Source organism: Salmo trutta, chromosome 23 (assembly GCF_901001165.1).
Source record: "Salmo trutta chromosome 23, fSalTru1.1, whole genome shotgun sequence".
In the NCBI taxonomy this organism is placed as follows: Eukaryota; Metazoa; Chordata; class Actinopteri; order Salmoniformes; family Salmonidae; genus Salmo; species Salmo trutta.
The window spans coordinates 23,321,781-23,341,974 of NC_042979.1; positions in this window are offsets into that span (position 1 = coordinate 23,321,781).

The window sequence follows — 20,194 nt, forward strand, 5'->3', positions numbered from 1 at the left end:
GTTTTACAAGCATAGCTAGGTGCTCTTTATCAAAAAATAACAGGACTGACATTTTGTTATTTTTCTCCATTCACCGAGCAGGTCAGATGCTGGGCACCAACCACACCATAAATTATCTTCAGGTATTCAACCTGAACATAAGGTGTCATCACCCCTAAGATGACTCCTTTGACGGGTGCTCTACTCCATAGTTCAAAGCACAACACTTCTGTTGTCCAGATTATTTTGAGGCCCACTGCAATCTTCCTCTGTTCTTCAGAAATACAATGAATCAAAATTAGACCACTCCTGGTCACTTTGACAGACTCCATTTTTCCCAGCGCATACTTCACCATTTTTGACACCTTAAAACGCGTCTCCTACATACTCATCCTTACTCAACAAACGCATTCCAACAAGAAGCGATTCATTATGATTCATACACTTGTATCCTCCACTCCAATTTTAGTCAGTTTCCTTTTTGTTCCAGTTTGACAACTGTTGTCCATTCAGAACATTCATCTTCACCAACTTTGCTTGACGCGCTGCTTGATTCGAACTCAACATCCACTTCCGCCATTTAACTCCCTCCTCACACTGCTCTCTCAGCTGCCCAAACAGACGGTTTCAAAAATGCTTGCTATTGTCATCATCCTGATGAGGATGAGTTGGCCAATTAGTGGTCTACTCGCATTAATATTTTTTATGACCAGTATACGCCCACACAATTCTGTTGTTGGGTTACGCCCACACAATACCAAAACAGAAAAGCAGCTTTTTAACACATACTTAATAAAAAAATGTTTGTTAGGAAAATGTTTTCACTCATATTGTAATTAATTATAGGTAATATTTCATAGAAATCTGGAAACACTGGACAGTTACTTTAAAGTCATAAAAAGAGACAACAAACCTGGGGTGGGGGCTTTGTCTCTGGCACAGATAATAAGAGAGCTATATTGCAATTAACCTGCTTGGGTCTGCGCATAGTTTTTTTCAGACCTGTTTTACTTGGGATTGAGGGGTGGACAAAATAAAGGTGACCGCTGTAATTCCATCCCTATTGCCCCTGTGGCAAATCAACCCTTTATCAAACGGGGCCTCATCTATCAGTGCAAAGACCGGTAGTGAAATTACTCCGCCGGCCACAAATCAGACCAATGGATCGTCCTTTATTTGAGACAAGGCTATCATCACTCTGCTGCTGCTGCGATGGGAGGAGTCGGGCAGTTAGGGGTGTTTTTTTCTGTTCCCATTGATGGATGTCACCTTCTTGACCACTCTGTGACCAAGATCACCTGGAGAGGAGCCAAACCATCGGTTAGTGTGGACCCCCCCTCTCCCTTCCTCTATTTTTCTCTCTAGCTCCATATTGTACCCCAAGATGAAATCAGGGAGGGGACTGTGGATCTGTCTCCGTCCGTTCATCACACGCAATATCTCAGACAGCACTGGCCCAATTTTGACAACACTTGGGTGAATGAGTCGTCTTTGCCATAGAAATACGGCATTTACAAAAGTCTCTCAATTGGCCCGGGGGGGGGGGGGGCTGCATCATTCGTGGAGGGCGACATGTTTACTGTTGCCTTGTTTTCATATGTCAATCAATATGAATGGAAAAATACAGACCATAATAAAGGACATGGATAAATGAACTCTGTATTGTCAACAATACCACCCCTGTCCTTAAAATTATTAATTTGCTGCTCGTTTTATGATTGAAGATTCTATGCTTGACCTGAATTCTACTATGCTATGCTATGTTTTTAGCATCATCTTTGATGATAAGTTGTCATAAAAACGTAATGTAGTCATGAAATGTACACTTTATTTATTAGACCATTTGAATTAATTGCTTATGTGACCTGATTGGTTTCAGGTGTGAATCTGGAGAATGTAAAGCCACCTGTTTCCTACAAAACGGTGGTGCATTTCCTGCTTGAGCTGCTTTTGTCTCCAAGTCCCACACCAGACTTGATAAACTGGAGGGGCCAAACCATTTGGCCTCTCTCTGTCTACATTTATTTTCTTTTGTCAATCAATAAAAAAAGGAAGACCATAAATGAACTCTCTATCATCGACAATACTACTCTAGTCCTTAATTAGCTGTCCGTTAATTAATGAAGGTCCTCTGATGCTTGACCTTAATTGTACTCTGCTATACATTTTTAGCTATCCGTAGCAATATATTTGCGCTTAAAATGTCTTTCCCGTATAACATTAGAGCAGGTCCAATCACTGTAGATGTAGAAATGATGGTCTCCAGTATGATCTCAATTGACGTGATGATCGATTTGCCCGTAGGTCAAAAGCGAAGCACCGCCGCAATGCGTTACAGTTTAGAGCGAAGGCTGCAGCAGAAGCAAACTCCTTTGTCGGCGACTGTTTTGTCCGCGCGCCCCCTGCGTGTGCATGATTGTTTATATGGGCAAAATATTGTATATACATTTGTTTATATGGGCAGAATATTGTATAAAAAAATATATATAATTCTTCCTTTTAGACAGAATAAATAAATCCGGGTTGGGTGAACATCTTGAAAAACAAGCCTACTAACGCATTCATTAATTCATTAATAAAAACGTGCACAGTATACAGCTTTCAACCCTGTTATAGTAAATGTTCTTTCAATTTGATCTATATCATCTAATTATCAATATAATAAAACTAGGCCTATGATTTACTTGAATAGGCCTTTAGCCTACTCAAACATCATGATTGGCTTTAGCAAGGAGTGCTGATTCATTCATTTCAAGCACATTGTGATTCATGTTTTTAGAATAGGTTAATTATTAGAGCTTCTGCACGCTGTTTGTCCGCAGCACACTAAATCTTTCCATCGATTAGAGTATTAGGCTATAGTGATCGGCACCGACAGCCTATGTAAAGTCATATCAGTATGCTACCAGCTGCATTTTTTCGATATGAAAAGGCAGTGTTGGAAAAGTACCCAATTGTCATACTTCAGTAAAAGTAATGATAACCTTAATAGAAAATGACTCAAGTAAAAGTGAGTCACCCAGTAAAATACTACTTGAGTAAAAGTCTAAAAGTATTTGATTTTAAAAATACTTAAGTATCAAAAGTACATGTAATTGCTAAAATATACTTAAGTATCAAAAGTAAAAGTACAAATCATTTCAAATTCCTTATATTAAGCAAACCAGATGGCTCCATTTTATTGTTTTTTTTTATTTACAGAAAACCAGGGGTTCACACTCCAACACTCAGACATAATTTACTAATGAAGCATGTGTGTTTAGTGAGTCCGCCAGATCAGAGGCTGTAGGCATGACTAGGGATGTTCTTTTGATAATTGTGTGAATTGCACCCTTTTCCTGTCCTGCTAATCATTCAAAATGTAACGAGTACTTTTGTGTGTCAGGGAAAGTGTAAGGAGTAAAAAGTACATTATTTTCTTTAGAAATGTAATGAAGTAAAAGTAAAAGGTGTCAAAAATATAAATAGTAAAGTACAGATACCCCCAAAAATGACTTAAGTAGTACTTCAAAGTATTTTTACCTAAGCACTTTACACCACTGTGAAAAGGAGACGGGAATATGACTGACCTGCACTGCACATAGCAAAGTGTCCAGACGACTGTGAGCTGATTGACCAATAGGCTAGGTGTTCTGAAAGCTTAATCATCATCTTAATCATCTGAACAACCACTTTTGGCCTATCAGCGGAACAAGTCTTGCTGAGTCCATGAGATGGTGTGCTATCAATGGCAGCACCGATTTATCAAATGTTAATATTGATATTTCAGGTTACCCTGTGAAAACTTGCAAAATCTATTTTCTTGCAAAATCTAATGCTTCTAACCAAGTCTCCTAACGTGCGTTGTTCTTCAATAGGCAATGCCTAGGCTAATAGACCTACTTGCTGGATGCACGTATCCAGCTGTTTGTTAGGCATAGTGATATTGTCAACCATCATCAGCTGATTACAGTCAAGTGACAAACAGCTGTTGTGATATAGCACTTGATGCAAAAGAATCCAGTCCAGAAAACAGTGTTCAGAAAGAATGTCCAGAATATGTTAATGTGTTGTTTGTTACACCAGTGAAGACAGTTTTGATCCACATTAGATCCAATCCAATACCCCTACATTTATGTTGATTATCTGCTATTGTCTACAGATTACAGTAGGGTCTTAAAGATTTAACAGAGAAACCACCAGGGTCTTAAAGATTTAACAGAGAAACCACCAGGGTCTTAAAGATTTAACAGAGAAACCACCAGGGTCTAAGATATTTAACAGAGTAACCACCAGGGTCTAAAAGATTTAACAGAGAAACCACCAGGGTCTTAAAGATTTAACAGAGAAACCACCAGGGTCTAAAGTATTTAACAGAGAAACCACCAGGGTCTAAAATATTTAACAGAGAAACCACCAGGGTCTAAAATATTTAACAGAGAAACCACCAGGGTCTAAAAGATTTAACAGAGAAACCACCAGGGTCTAAAATATTTAACAGAGAAACCACCAGGGTCTAAAATATTTAACAGAGAAACCACCAGGGTCTAAAAGATTTAACAGAGAAACCACCAGGGTCTAAAAGATTTAACAGAGAAACCACCAGGGTCTTGAAGATTTAACCGAGAAACCACCAGGGTCTAAAATATTTAACAGAGAAACCACCAGGGTCTAAAATATTTAACAGAGAAACCACCAGGGTCTAAAAGATTTAACAGAGAAACCACCAGGGTCTAAAATATTTAACAGAGAAACCACCAGGGTCTAAAAGATTTAACAGAGAAACCACCAGGGTCTAAAAGATTTAACAGAGAAACCACCAGGGTCTAAAATATTTAACAGAGAAACCACCAGGGTCTAAAATACTTAACAGAGAAACCACCAGGGTCTAAAAGATTTAACAGAGAAACCACCAGAGTCTAAAATATTTAACAGAGAAACCACCAGGGTCTTAGATATTTAACAGAGAAACCACCAGGGTCTAAAATATTTAACAGAGTAACCACCAGGGTCTAAAAGATTTAACAGAGTAACCACCAGGGTCTAAAAGATTTAACAGAGTAACCACCAGGGTCTAAAAGATTTAACAGAGTAACCACCAGGGTCTAAAAGATTTAACAGACAAACCACCAGGGTCTTAGATATTTAACAGAGAAACCACCAGGGTCTAAAAGATTTAACAGAGTAACCACCAGGGTCTAAAAGATTTAACAGAGAAACCACCAGGGTCTTAGATATTTAACAGAGAAACCACCAGGGTCTAAGATATTTAACAGAGAAACCACCAGGGTCTAAAATATTTAACAGAGAAACCACCAGGGTCTAAAATATTTAACAGAGAAACCACCAGGGTCTAAAATATTTAACAGAGAAACCACCAGGGTCTTAGATATTTAACAGAGAAACCACCAGGGTCTTAGATATTTAACAGAGAAACCACCAGGGTCTAAAATATTTAACAGAGTAACCACCAGGGTCTAAAATATTTAACAGAGTAACCACCAGGGTCTAAGATATTTAACAGAGAAACCACCAGGGTCTTAGATATTTAACAGAGAAACCACCAGGGTCTTAGATATTTAACAGAGAAACCACCAGGGTCTAAAAGATTTAGCAGAGAAACCACCAGGGTCTAAAAGATTTAGCAGAGAAACCACCAGGGTCTAAAAGATTTAACAGAGAAACCACCAGGGTCTAAAAGATTTAACAGAGAAACCACCAGGGTCTAAAATATTTAACAGAGAAGGCATCAAGGCAATGCGTTAATGTTTTCATATGTTTCTGTGCATGGGATTGGACACCGAGGTCAGCTACTTTGCGTGACTGTGTAGGATAGGCTAGGCTGTTGTAGGAACACCCAAAGGTATTTCCTTTCTATTATCCAGGACATTTAATGACAACAAGTTAGTAGCCTAGTGGGCTTCTAAATACATTATTTGGTGATTTTGAATGATGTAAATCATGACAATGATGATGGTAACAGATGGACTCTGGTCCCTTTAATCATAAACTATTGTTACTTTGTGTCTCTAAAATCACAATGTCATGTGATTTGTCATGTGATAAATTGTATTTTTTAAATTGAAACAACCAAATGTCAGGTTTTACCAGATCTGAATGTTTTAGAACTGTTTATTTTCATAAATCCAGTAGCCTATGCAACAAAGTATAACATTCTGACCATATTAATGAATTTATTTTAGGCCATAGCCTAAAGAACAGCAGTTTGCACTTTATCCTCATAGTCAATGTATCATTTCAAATCCTTTGCTGGAGTACAGAGTGAAAAAAAAAGAATGTGTCACTGTCCCAATACTTCTGGAGCTCTGATTTAGATGGGGATCTTTTTATTTCTACCAATTAAATTGACACACCGGCGTGTCAGTAGACTCAAAGGGGATATTATATTCAAAAAAAGTTTTTGACAAGTCTTGATCCCAGATGTGCATACATGTACAGTACAACAGTGACCAGATCCCTCTGATCAATGATCTATCATTCATTGGCATCGTTGCCTGGCAGCTTGCTTCCTCACATCTCAAATGATCAATTCCCTGAGTTATGGTCCCGACCAAAAGTCCATCCACAATCCAAACCTCATCTTAATGATATTTTAACTACTCTGCTTTGATTGCATTACATTCAATAACAGTGCAATTAACCCACTGCCATTTGATTAGTCCATTCACATCTAATCAGAGACTGTGTCTTATTTGATTTTACATCCATTACAGAGTGATGGAAATGAGAATGTATTTTACAAATGTATGTAGATGCAGTGATCACACTCATAGTATAGATTGCACATGTGTTGGTATTTAACCCGTATCGGTGCAAATTCAAGTCCCCACCTTATCCCACCCCAGCATAAAACAATCCAGACATAATGTACGTAGAACACAGCAGAGAACAACGAGGCTGTGGCCTGCCCCCATAATGCTCAGAGATGAGTGGAGGTGGTGAAATGCTAATCAAATTTAAGAAAGCAATTTGGAAAGCCCTGTCCCCAATCCCCATACTGCATCTCTGCATATGTGACGTGTTATCAGTCCCCTGGGGGGTGGAGGGGAACTTGGTACTGTACAACGTCAGTGGGGGGGTTAACTCCCACACACAATGTGAATGCCTGCAGGAAGTTAAACAGGTCAGGACTCCCATGAGCTGATAAGGGAGAAGACTCATGAATTAAAAAGTGAAGAAAGAAATATGACATTTTTCTTTTCCATTCTGTCTATTGGGATTACTTGGTTGCCAGAAAAATTACCTGGAGAGAAGCCTGCCTGATAATGGACTGAGATTCACTCCAGTAGTTTCTCTCTCCCTGCACAGTAAGGGCATTGAAAATGGCATTGAAAATGGGAAACAATTTAGGGTGCCAAGTTGGTTATGTATGGCAGTGGAGGTTACATTATCATGGTAGAGCATTAGTATTTATTGTATAATACGCTTTTTCCCCATCTCTATTATGAAATTACATCAGTAGTGCTTGCCTTGCCCCTAGCGTCCCCTTTCAGTAAACTCTATATTTGGCAACAATGCATGACATCCATGATGTTCTGCATGTGTTATAAGTCCTTGGTCAAACATGTTCCACAAAGTTTAATTCCAAGTCCCATAGATTAGAAGTGATTACCCTTGGGGAAACTCAGTGAATCGCCTCCTCTTATTTTGAGGGAAAATAAGATCTGTTATTTTCTGTTCTTCCTCTTGAGAAGCGGGTGATTGATACCAGAGCTCAAATGGCAGGGCGTAGGGCAGGGATAGACAAGATTGTATGTCTTCTTTCTCTAATGATTGTTTTAACTGTGCCAGGGTCAGTGATTTGCGGGGCCTTTGCCCATCGCCAGGGCATAGAGACAGGCTAGAGGCTACAGAGGAGCACAAAGCGTCCCTCTGCTCCAATCACCCACAAACTGAGTATTACTGTCCAGTACAGGAAGTATTACTGTCCAGTACAGGAATTTCTCCGTCCACGACTGCAAGGCCCTTGGTGCTCCCAGCCATCTAGGACATCTACTCTAAACAGTGTCTGAGGAAGGCACGCAGCATCATCAAGGACCCCACACACCCCAGCCACGAGCTGTTTACTCCCTTACCGTCGAGCTGATGGTATTGGAGCATGAGGTCTGATACCAACAGGCTCAGAGACAGTTTCTATCTACAAGCCATCAGACTGCTGAACACTTGAACTGGAATGACCACCTGCACTGATTCTCCGCACCTTAGCACACATGCACTCACAAGCACGCACACACACACACGCATTCACGCTACACACACACACACACATCACAACTGCTGCTACCAGACTCTTGTGATTGCCAAATACTGCAGAATGTCAAATACTTGCCCCCCAATCCCCCCTTCCCCAAAACACATGTAAATATTGGACTATAAATTGTGCCTTCCTGTATTATACTTATGCTAAAAAATGTATTATATTGAACCATTTATGTTCGTATGCTTCTCTTTTATTATTTCTTATTGTTGTTGCATTGTCAAGCAGGAACCTGGAAGTAAGCTTTTTGTTGGATGGTGTGTACAATGTGTATCCCGTACATACTACTAATAAAACAGTGTCCACCACAGCTCAGTGAAATGTGGTCTAGAATACAATAGTGATGAGGCAACAGGAGATGAGTGGCCTGTATCCTTGCTTAACCTTTCAGTGTGTGTAACTGTAGAGGGGTATACACATGCATGATGCTTAAGCATTCATAAATAATAAAAAGTTGATTGCACAGAGAAACAAAAGTTGTGTGATGTAGCATCACCCAAGGTGCTATTAAAAAATGCATCCCATCAGCCAATGAAAACATTTTGTCAAACAATTTATTATTATACATTTGTTTTTGCCACTTTTAGGATATCAAATTGGTAGTTACAATCTCATCCCATCGCTGCAACTCCCGTACAGACTCAGGAGAGGCGAAGGTCAAGAGCCATGCGTCCTCCGAAACACAACCCTGCGCAAGCTGCACTGCCCACTTAACCTGGAAGACAGCTGCACCAATGTTTAGGAGGAAACACTGTACAACTGGTGACCGAAGTCAGCATGCATGCGCCCAGCCCGCTACAGGAGTCACTAGAGCACGATGGGACAAGGACATCCTAGCCGGCCAAACCCTCCCCTAACCCGGACAATTGTGCGCCAGCTCATGCATCTCCCTGGGATCAAACCTGGGTCTGTATTGATGCCTTTAGCACTGCGATGCAGTGCCTTAGACCACTGCGCCACTCTGGAGGCTTCTTAGACAATTTAACCGACACATAAATAACATTCATTTCCAACTTGACCAAAAGGTCACTATGGTCTCCACAGGGTCTTTTGATAGGCAAACAAAGTGTGACAGTCCCTGGGGGAGAGTGTGGGTAAAAACCCTCTAATGGGGTCCTAAATGGAGAAGGCAATCTGTAGAGGGTTGCCTCTGGCTGTGCCGGTTGGGCCGGTGAGACGGAGGTGACAGTGTGGAGGTTATTATTAGCGCCATCATTGATCAGAAAGCCGGAGCAGCGGGGATGGAGCGGGCTGATGGAGCTCATGACTCCAGTCCAGCCATGGCAGATGTCAACAGAGGCGTCATGCCCAAAGGGGGCACAGAGGCACTTGCCCCCTCAGATTTGTCCTGTTTTTAAAAAACGAAAAAATAAATAAATGGTAAAACATTTTGTTGTTGTTTCTCTGTAATACTGCTAGACACCTAGAAATGTTATGCAATTCATAACTAGCTATCAAGAAGCCATTTCAGGCTCTCAATTAAATTAGAGTAGCTAGCTTGTCTAATTATCTTAGCTGGCATGCCTGCTGGCAAGGTTGGTAGACTTTAGAAAATAAAACAATTACCAAATGTACTGAATAAGACTCACGTCTTTCAATCTTTTACCCAGATTTGAGCAGAGATGCAGAGAAGCATATTGTTTCTTTAAAAAAAAAAACAATCCACCAGTCAGGAGGATACAGACAACTCAAGAAGTATGCTTACTATGCAGAAAAATAAACATATTTTTGTCATAGAATTATGCATAATGATTATGGCTCTAGATTGCATGAAGAATTTTGGGGTGCATGATGCCCCTGGCTGTCAAGGCCAAGGCAGGGGGTTGTGGAGGAGGGAATGGGGAGTGAGTTGGGGTGGGTGATGATGGTCCAGCGATGGTAGAGAAGGCATCCAACAGTTGTGGGAGACAGCTTGGCAATATTATTGTTGGTGTCTGTGTTTGCAGTTGTTGGAGAATGGGCTGTTGTGGTGGGTTTACTCCAAGTTTGTGACTTCTGAAAAACAGAAACAATCTATTAAGTCTGATAAGCTGTGGCTTCATCTATTCACTTTTTGACCCCTGTTCGTTTTTCATTTCTCTCAGTCTGAGGATAGGATGTGCGGATAGCTCCACTCCAACAGTGACTATCAGCCAGTTTACGCTGATCCAGCCTAATCCCAGTTCTTGAGACGTTCCCCCTCACAGTTCTTTGAAAGACAGGATAGACATGTGGAATTAAGGCTTGTTGGGATGGCTGTCTGTTATCAGCACCACTAACTTCTATCGCTCCAGTCCTGTCTCTCACTTCAGTCTCCTTAATATCACCCTCAAACCTTCTCCAGTAGAAATGAACAGAGAGTCTGTGTCCCAAATGGCAACCTATTCCTACAGGGCTCTGGGGAAAGTCATGCACTAAATAGGGTATATGGTGCCATTTCAGACGCACAGATCTGACAATGGAGGGAGTGCTTAAAGCAGAATGCAGAGCCAATTGTATTTCATTAAACGAGCCATCCATGGTTAGCAGCATGCATTCAGGTGCTTTTATTCGTTCTGTTGAATTTATTTGCAGATTCTTCGCGTCGTGAGAAACGACATACAGTAGGATATTTTTATTCTCACAGAGGGTTATTCAAGCTCAACCTCAAAACATAATGAAGCTCAGAACATACAATTTTGTCAAGGGACACAACGTTGTTTTTTTGTCCTGCCTGATTAAATCGGGTTCATTTTACTCACAGGCATATTTGTTCATTTTACGTTTGGTGGTGTTTGTCAGGGTCTGTCTCAGTACCTTGGTAGAAAACAGTATCATTATTTTTAAAATCGCATGTTGTAGACAATCATTATTGATTTATTCAGTGGTCGTTTTTCATTTGTCTTGCATGACAATTAGAACACCAAAACTTGAAATGTATACACTGCAAAATTGAAAATATGCTATTAATGGCTCAGGGGTTTGGTCTACAGCAGTTTTATTGATTTCGATCAGAGTCAACTATAACACTACGTTTTTAACTCTGAACAACTTCAGCTGTCAACTTTTCAACTCCTGAGCTCTTCATGACCTCAAAGCTTTCTACCAATCTGTAAAAAAAAAAAAAAAAGAAGTTCATCCCAGACCCGCCATTCAGCTCATTGAGAAGTACATAGAAAATGCATCATTCATAACACTCACTCTGCTGCTTACCCAGAATTCCACCCAGCAGGTGGGGATGGTGGAAGTGGGGTCTTGTCCATGAAATATTCCTGACTGGAGACGTGAGGTACTCCATAAAAAAATTAATAACAAATCATAGATGACAATTAATTTCAGTAAAAATAGTGTCATCAGTACGGCAGAGGGGAACAGTCTGTCTTCCAGGACCCCTCTCAGCAAGGAGAAACCAGGAAATGCCAGAAACCTTCTGACATAGAAACACAAACCCTTTGATTGAACAGCTCTTACATTAACACGAGAGTGTCTTTCTTGAAAAATGTTTGGCTATACATTTCTGCCATATGTTCATATACAGTATGTCCTTCTATTTCGACATATACCTATCATGAGAAATGGTTTGAGAGACCAAAGTCAGTGGTATTGATATTGAATGACTAAGGATAGGGCTATTTGTAGACTGTTTTTGAGCAGATGGTCTTTAGGCTGTGATTTTATGTATTTATTGAATCCGTCCTCCCCCAATTTTACATGCAAAGGGTAAACAAAAATTACATTTACCATAACGTCCAACAGGATTGGAGCAGAGATTAAAATACCTGATTATGGCCATGTTTGCAAAATTTTTAAGGACTCCATTTTATTCTGCTCCCTAAGGGCCTCCACTTGTCATTCAGAGGGATGCACCTCATAATGAATTCAACTCTTAATGACCTGAATCCTCCAGAGCTAAATTAATCACACGCAATGGTGTCATTAGGTGTTACCGACAGGGCGGTTGAACTAAGTGGTGGATTGCACCTCGTATTTGTCATGGTGATAAGGCTGTGGGTGCATGTAAACATGTAAAGGATGAGCTCATAGTGTGAGGGAAGTGGTCTCTGTAAACACAACACTACAGTCACAGTCCAGTGTTATAGGCCAGGCTGGATTTCAGATGAGCATTACAGTAAGCTCGTCAGGGATAGGCTGGTGTTATAGACTACAATGGAAATGTTTTAATGACATGTTAATGCAAAACCTACAGTATATCTCACTCTGCACACCACGTCATTTCAACGTGGATAATATTTGGTTGAGATGTTCGTCAATGATTGCAACCTATATTCACCTACTCAAAAAGACTGCCAGTTAGTTGAATTTCCAATGTGTTATCACTTTCAACCATCTAAAAGCTCAACCAAATTCCAATGTAAAAACGGTCAGATTTTTGGTTTAGATGTCACCCAAATGTCTATCGCTGCGCTTTCAACCATTTAAAAGCACACTAAAGTTAAAATGAGAACACAATGTCAGATATTTTGTTTATACAACAGATTAATGTATTCACACTGTCCTTTCTCTAATAGCAGAACCAAATGACCTACATTGCAGTTAAAATTACATTAATAGTACATGGTGCAAGTGTTCAATGCTGTTTGTGATTCTGCGCAGATTACAGCACAGGTGAAGATCTCCGTAGACCTGCTACAACCTATGCATGCGCTACATGTTTACATAAGAAGAAATGCATAGGTACAGTAAACTCAAGATGTGGCCATGGATGTGTTACTCATTTTAAGGTTGAATGTTACATTAGTTTGTAAAATAGCTTTATTTTTAGGCTCTTTACTGTATTTCAAAAGTAATATTGAATTGTGTTTGCATTAGGTATGAAGGTAAGACCCAAATGCAGACCACGTTGAATAAACAATAGTTTAACATTCCAACAGGGGCAGGCAATAGACATGTCAAGGCAGGCAGGGGCCAGTAAACCAGAGGGGCAACAGTACCGGGCGGCAGGCAGGCTCAGGGTAAGGCAGAGGTTGGTAATCCAGAAGGGGGCAAAGGTACAGGTCGGCAGGCAGGCTCAGGGGCAGGCAGAGTGGTCAGGCAGGTGGGCTCGGCGTCAGGACAGGCAAGGGTCAAAACCAGGAGGGCGAGAAAAGATCGCAAGCAGGAGCTGAGACAAAACCGCTGGTTGACTTGAACAAACAAGACAAACTGGCAATAGGCAAACAGAAAACACAGGTATAAATACACAGGGGATAATGGGGAAGATGATTGACACTTGGAAAGGGGTGGAGACAATCGCAAAGACAAGTGAAACAGATCAGGGAGTAACAGTTTGGTTGACAACACAACCAAATCATAATTTAAAATAGATGTAACTACTACTTGGATAGTTCCATCTGAGCCACTGACTTAATCCCATTCTTTAACTTTTATTTTTGGTTGAGTTGGCAACATATCATTTGTTAACCTGCAGTGGTGTAAAGTACTTAAGTAAACATACTTTAATGTACTACTTAAGTAGTTGATGGAGGTATCTGTGCTATACTTTACTATTTATATGTTTGCCAACTTCTACTTTTACTCCACTATGTTCCTAAAGAAAATAATATACTTTTTACTCCATACATTTTCCCTGAAACCCAAAAGTACTTGTTACATTTCGAATGCTTTGCCAGAAATGAAAATGGTCCAACTCACACACTTATCAAGAGAACATTCCTGGTCATCCCTACCGCCTCTGATCTTGCGGATTTCTGGGTGTTAGTGTGTCCCTGGCTGTCCGTAAATTTAAAAAAAGATATATATTGTGCCGTCTGCTTTGCTTAATATAACTAATGCCAAATGATTTATACTTTTACTTTAACTTTTGATACTTAAGTATATTTAAAACCAAATACTTTTAGACGTTTACTCAAGTAATATTTTACTTGATGACTTTCACTTTGATTTTAGTAATTTTCTATTAAGATTATCTTTACTTTTACTCAAGTCTGAAAATTGCCTCATTTTTCTACCGCTGTTAACCTGTCTGTCACGTCCTGACCATAGTAAGATGTTATTTTCTATGGTAGAGTAGGTCAGGGCGTGACAGGGGGTGTTTTGTGTTTTTCTTTTGTATATCTATGTTTAGGATCTAGTTTTCTATTTCTATGTTTTTTGGGGGGGATGATCTCCAATTATAGGCAGCTGGTCCTTGTTGTCTCTAATTGGAGATCATACTTAAGTAGTTTTTTTTTCTTTTCCATCTGTGTTTGTGGGTAGTTGTCTTCTGTTTAGTTTATGTACCTGACAGAACTGTGCGCTTTTGTTTTCTCTTTGTTATATTTCTTTAGTGTTCTGAGTTTAAATAAATATTCATCATGAGCAATCAACAGGCTGCCCTTTGGTCCCCTCTCTACGACAGCCTGTAGAGTCAACTGTCAACAAGTTAATAGGCTATTTATTGTATTTCAAACGTGATATTGAGTGGTTGTCAATGCAACCAACTATCAACATTCAAAGGAGATTTATCTCCTGTTGGATAGTTCCGTCTGTGTCACTGATTTAGTCTGTCTTTAATTCCAGTTTATCTCCAAATTGACATGTTAGATTCACACTAACGTTCAAAAGTTTGGGGTCACTTAGAAATGTCCTTGTTTTTGAAAGAAAAGCACATTAAAAATAACAAATTGATCAGAAATACAGTGTAGACATTGTTAATGTTGTAAATGACTAATGTAGCTGGAAATGTGGAAGCACGGTTCCCGCTCAGCCCAGTCAAAACTGTTCGTTGCTCTGGCACCCCAATGGTGGAACAAGCTCCCTCACGACGCCAGGACAGCGGAGTCAATCACCACCTTCCGGAGACACCTGAAACCCCACCTCTTTAAGGAATAACTGGGATAGGATAAAGTAATCCTTCTAACCCTCCCCCCCAAAAAATACAGATGTACTATTGTAAAGTGGTTGTTCCACTGGATATCATAAGGTGAATGCACCAATTTGTAAGTCGCTCTGGATAAGAGCGTCTGCTAAATGATGTAAATGTAAATGAAATGGCTGATTTCTTATGCAATATCTACATAGGCGTACAGAGGCCCATTATCAGCAACCATCACTCATGTGTTCCAATGGCATGTTGTGTTGGCTAATCCAAGTTTATAATTTTAAAAGGCTAATTGATCATTAGAAAACCCTTTTGCAATTATGTTAGCATAACTGAAAACTGTTGTCCTGATTAGAGGCAATAAAACTGGCCGCCTTTAGACTAGTTGAATATCTGGAGCATCAGCATTTGTGGGTTTGATTACAGGCTCAAAATGGCCAGAAACGAAGAACTTTCTTCTGAAACTCGTCAGTCTATTCTTGTTCTGAGAAATGAAGGCTAGTCCATGTGAGAAATTGCCAAGAAACTGAAGATCTCATACAATCCTGTGTACTACTCCCGTCACAGAACAGTGCAAACTGTCTCTAACCAGAATAGAAAGAGGAGTGGGAGGCCCCGGTGCACAAGAGGACAAGTATATTAGTGTCTAGTTTGAGAAACAGACGCCTCACAAGTCCTCAACTGGCAGCTTCATTAAATAGTACCTGCAAAACACCCGTCTCAACGTCAACAGTGAAGAGGCGACTCCAGGATGCTGGCCTTCTAGGCAGAGTTCCTCTGTCCAGTGTCTGTGTTCTTTTGCCCATCTTTATCTTTTCTTTTTATTGGCCAGTCTGAGATATGCCTTTTTCTTTGCAACTCTGCCTAGAAGGCCAGCATCCCGGAGTCGCCTCTTCACTGCTGACGTTGATTTTGTCATATTCTTTAACTTAGATTTTTGGTTGAGATGGAAATGTCAATCCAACATATAAATTATTAATTTGTAGACAAACTGGAATTAAAGATAGACTAAGTCAGTACCACAGATGGAACTATCCAAGGAAAAGATTAATTTCCTTCAAATGTTGATATTTGGTTGCATTGACAACCAAACACAATTCAATGTCAATAATATCACTAATGATAATATCATTTAATAGAATTATTGTATTGTCTATTTTTAGAAAGAATTCTGGGTTGAATTGAAGCGATAGCTATTGGTGACTGCCGTGTTATATAGGCCTAAATAGCATCATTGATGATATATGAGTGATAAAGTGGTCACATTTCATGTGCTCTGTTAAACCTACCCTTTGGAATGACTTCTATAGCAACAGTGAAATTATTTAGTTTTTAAGTGGAGCTCACTCAGCAATCACTCTCACTATAGCACATTGGAAATAGTCAGTGACAAATATCATAGTTATTCAGGGCTGGGCTTGGTTAAAACCATGGATGGGAGACCAAAGGGTAGCTTTGGTCTCCCATCCGGTAGGAGGTGCCTATAGATATAACATTGAAGTAATATAATATAGATATAACATTGAAGAGATGAATTTGTTTTAAAGATACAAATACAGCGCATTTGGAAAGTTTTCAGACCCCTTGACTTATTCCAAATGTTGTGTCCTTACAGCCTTATTATAAAATGTATTAAATAATTTCCCCCCTCATCAATCTAAGCACAATACCCCATAATGGCAAAGCAAAAACCGTTTTTTAGAATTTTTTTGCAAATGTATTCAGACCCTTTGCTATGAGACTCGAAATTGAGCTCAGGTGCATCCGGTTTCCATTGATCATCCTTGAGAAAGTTTCTACAACTTGATTGGAGTCCACCTGTGACAAATTCAATTGATTGGACATGATTTAGAAAGGCACATACCTGTCTATATAAGGTCTCACAGTTGACAGCGCATGTCAGAGCAAAAACCAAGCCATGAGGTCAAAGGAATTGTCCATAGATCTCTGAGACAGGATTGTGTCGAGGCACAGATCTGGTGAAAGGTACCAAAACATTTCTGCAGCATTGAAGGTCCCCAAGAACACAGTGGCCTCCATCATTCTTAAATGGAAGAAGTTTGCAACCACCAAGACTCTTCCTAGAGCTGGCCGCCTGGCCAAACTGAGCAATGGACAGAGAAGGGCTTTAGTCAGATATGTGACCAAGAACCCGATGGTACCTCTGACAGAGCTCCAGAGTTTCTCTGTGGAGATAGGAGAACCTTCCAGAAGGACAACCATCTCCACAGCACTCCACCAATATGGCCTTTATGGTAGAGTGGCCAGACGGAAGACACTACCCAGTAAAAGGCACATGACAGCCTGATTGGACTTTGCCAAAAGGACTCATCACAACATTCTCTGGTCTGATGAAACCAAGATTGAATTCTTTGGTATGAATGCCAACCATCACATCTATAGGAAACCTTGCACCATCCCTACGGTGAAGCATGGTGGTGGCAGAATCATGCTGTGGTGATGTTTTTCAGTGGCAGGTACTGGGAGACTAGTCAGGATCGATGGAAAGATGAACGGAGCGAAGTACAAAGAGATCCTTGATGAAAACCTGCTCCAGCGCACTCAGGTCCTCAGACTGGGGTGAAGTTTCACCTTTCAACAGGACAACGACCCTAAGCACACAGCCAAGACAATGCAAGAATGGCTTCGGGACAAGTCTCTGAATCTCTAGAGAGACCAAAAAATAGCTGTGCAGCGACGTTCCCCATCCAACTGAACAGAGCTTGAGAGGATCTGCAGGGAAGAATGGGGAAACTCCCCAAATACACGTGTGCCAAGCTTGTAGCGTCATACCCAAGAAGACTCAAGGCTGCAATCGCTGCCAAAGGTGCTTCAACAAAGTACTGAGTAAAGGGTCTGAATTCTTGTAAATGTGATATTTCACTATTGTGTGTAGATTGATGAGGAAAAAAAACAATTTAATCAATTTTAGAATACATAACATAACAAAATGTGGAAAAAGTCAAGGGGTCTGAATACTTTCCAAATGCAGGTTTGTTTGTTGGAATTTGGTTACCATTTTGACATAATTCTGTGGTTGAAATGTCACCCCTCAAATAACAGTTTACCTTTTTTCAAATCCAATGTATTTTCCACGTAGATTCCACATCACAATACGTTGACAAATGACCTTGAAACAACATTGATTCAACCAGTTTGTGCCCAGTGGGATGACTTTGACGTGATCAATAATATGACCTGTTTTGATGCTCCAAATACCACTCAGACATCCAACGCTAATTCCTATCCCCCCACCCCTTAACTATCTGAGAACTACCCCTACTACATGAAGGGCAGATGTATTCACATTTTAGCAGATCAAGCAGGCCTACCTCCAAAACTCAATTACACTCGTATTTAAACCATGACGAGAGACACAATTTCAGATAACGGATGCTGTGGTTGTGATAATCGCCCCTCATAAGGAGAAAAAGATAATCTGCTTTAGAGGAAAACAACTCTCTTACTGGTCGTGGTCACTGCTGGAGGGATGGTGTTTTCTTTGTGAATTTGATTTGCCAGGAGGGTCTTTATTACCCGTGGTAAAACATTCAGACCTTAATGTGCGATAGTCTCTTTTTCTTTATATACTGCTGCAGTGTGGTGTTCCCCTCATTATAAACATGCTGTGCCTGCAGTTCGACACCACTCTGCTCTCCTGTGTATCCCCTTCTCCCCCTGCCTCACTATCCTCCCTGTGCCTCCCCTCCTCCCCCTGCTTCTCCCTCCTCTCCTAGCTACAGGGGATAAGCGCCTTCATATGTCACCCTGACAGATACAGCCACTGGTGGGTAAACACTTCAGCCGGACTCACGGCTGCACTCTGGGCCTCTGCACCTAAAAGGTCTGACCATATTGGTTTGATATCTTCGTTGGGGTGAGGTGAGATCAAACTGAAAGAGAGCAAACCGACACCATAAAAAGACATGGCTGACAAGTTTGTGTAAGAGTTTGTTTCTTTTTCATATTAGATTAACTATATTCTCACTTTCTTATTTTTTTTGAAAATAGTGGTTTCTCTTTGATTATACAGTGCCTTCAGAAAGTATTCCGCCCCCTTGACTTTTTTCACATTTTGTTGTGTTACAGCTGGAACTAAAATTGCTACAATTTAGTTTTTTTGGTCACTTGCCTACACACAATGACCCATACTGTCAAAGGGGAATTCTGTTTTTCGAAATGTTCACAAATTAATAAAAAATGAAAAGCTGAAATGTATTGACTCAATAAGTATTCAACCCCTTTGTTATGGCAAGCCTAAATAAGTTCAGGAGTAAGAATTTGCTTAACAAGTCACATAATAAGTTGCATGGACTCACTCTGTGTGCAATAATAATGTTTGATATAATTTTTGAATGACTACCTTATCTCTGTACCCCACACATACGATTATCTGTAAAGTCGATCATTCAAGCAGTGAATTTCAAACACAGATTTAACCACAAAGACCAGGGAGGTTTTCCAATGCCTCACAAAGAAAGGCATCTACTGGTAGATGGGAAACATATTGAATAACCCTTTGAGCATGGGGAAGATATGAATTACACTTTGGATGGTATATCAATACAGCCAGTCACAACAAAGATCCTAACTCAGTTGCTGGAGAGGATGGAAACCGGTCAGGGATTTCACCATGAGGCCAATGGTGACTTTAAAACAGTTACTGAGTTTAATGGCTGTGCTAGGAGAAAACTGAGGATGAATCAACAACAATGTAGTTACTCCACAATGCTACTTTAATTGACAGAGTGAAAAGAAGGAAGCCTGTACATAATACAAATATTCCAAAACATGCATCTTGTTTGCAACAAGGCACTAAAGTTAAACTGCTAAAAATTTGGCAAAGCAATTAACTTTTTGTCCTTGTGGGTGCAAAATGGTTTTGTTACAGTCTAATGCTATATAAATGCTTGAGTTGAATAGTACTAGTCACTTGTAATTTTCCACAGTCACTGCTAATTTTCCACAGCTGTCCAGTAACCTCTTTAGATACCGCACAGAGGAGTAAGTTATTCCTGGGTCATTATCTATAGGGCTCTAAAAGCCAGGCGGACATCTAGTTTCCTCTGGTTTAAAATTTTTATCACTCATCTATCTTGGACATTAATAGGCTGTGAGAACTGGTTAGAATGTGTTCTCATTTGTGCTATTTTTCTAAAGAAGTGGAGCCAATTACCCCA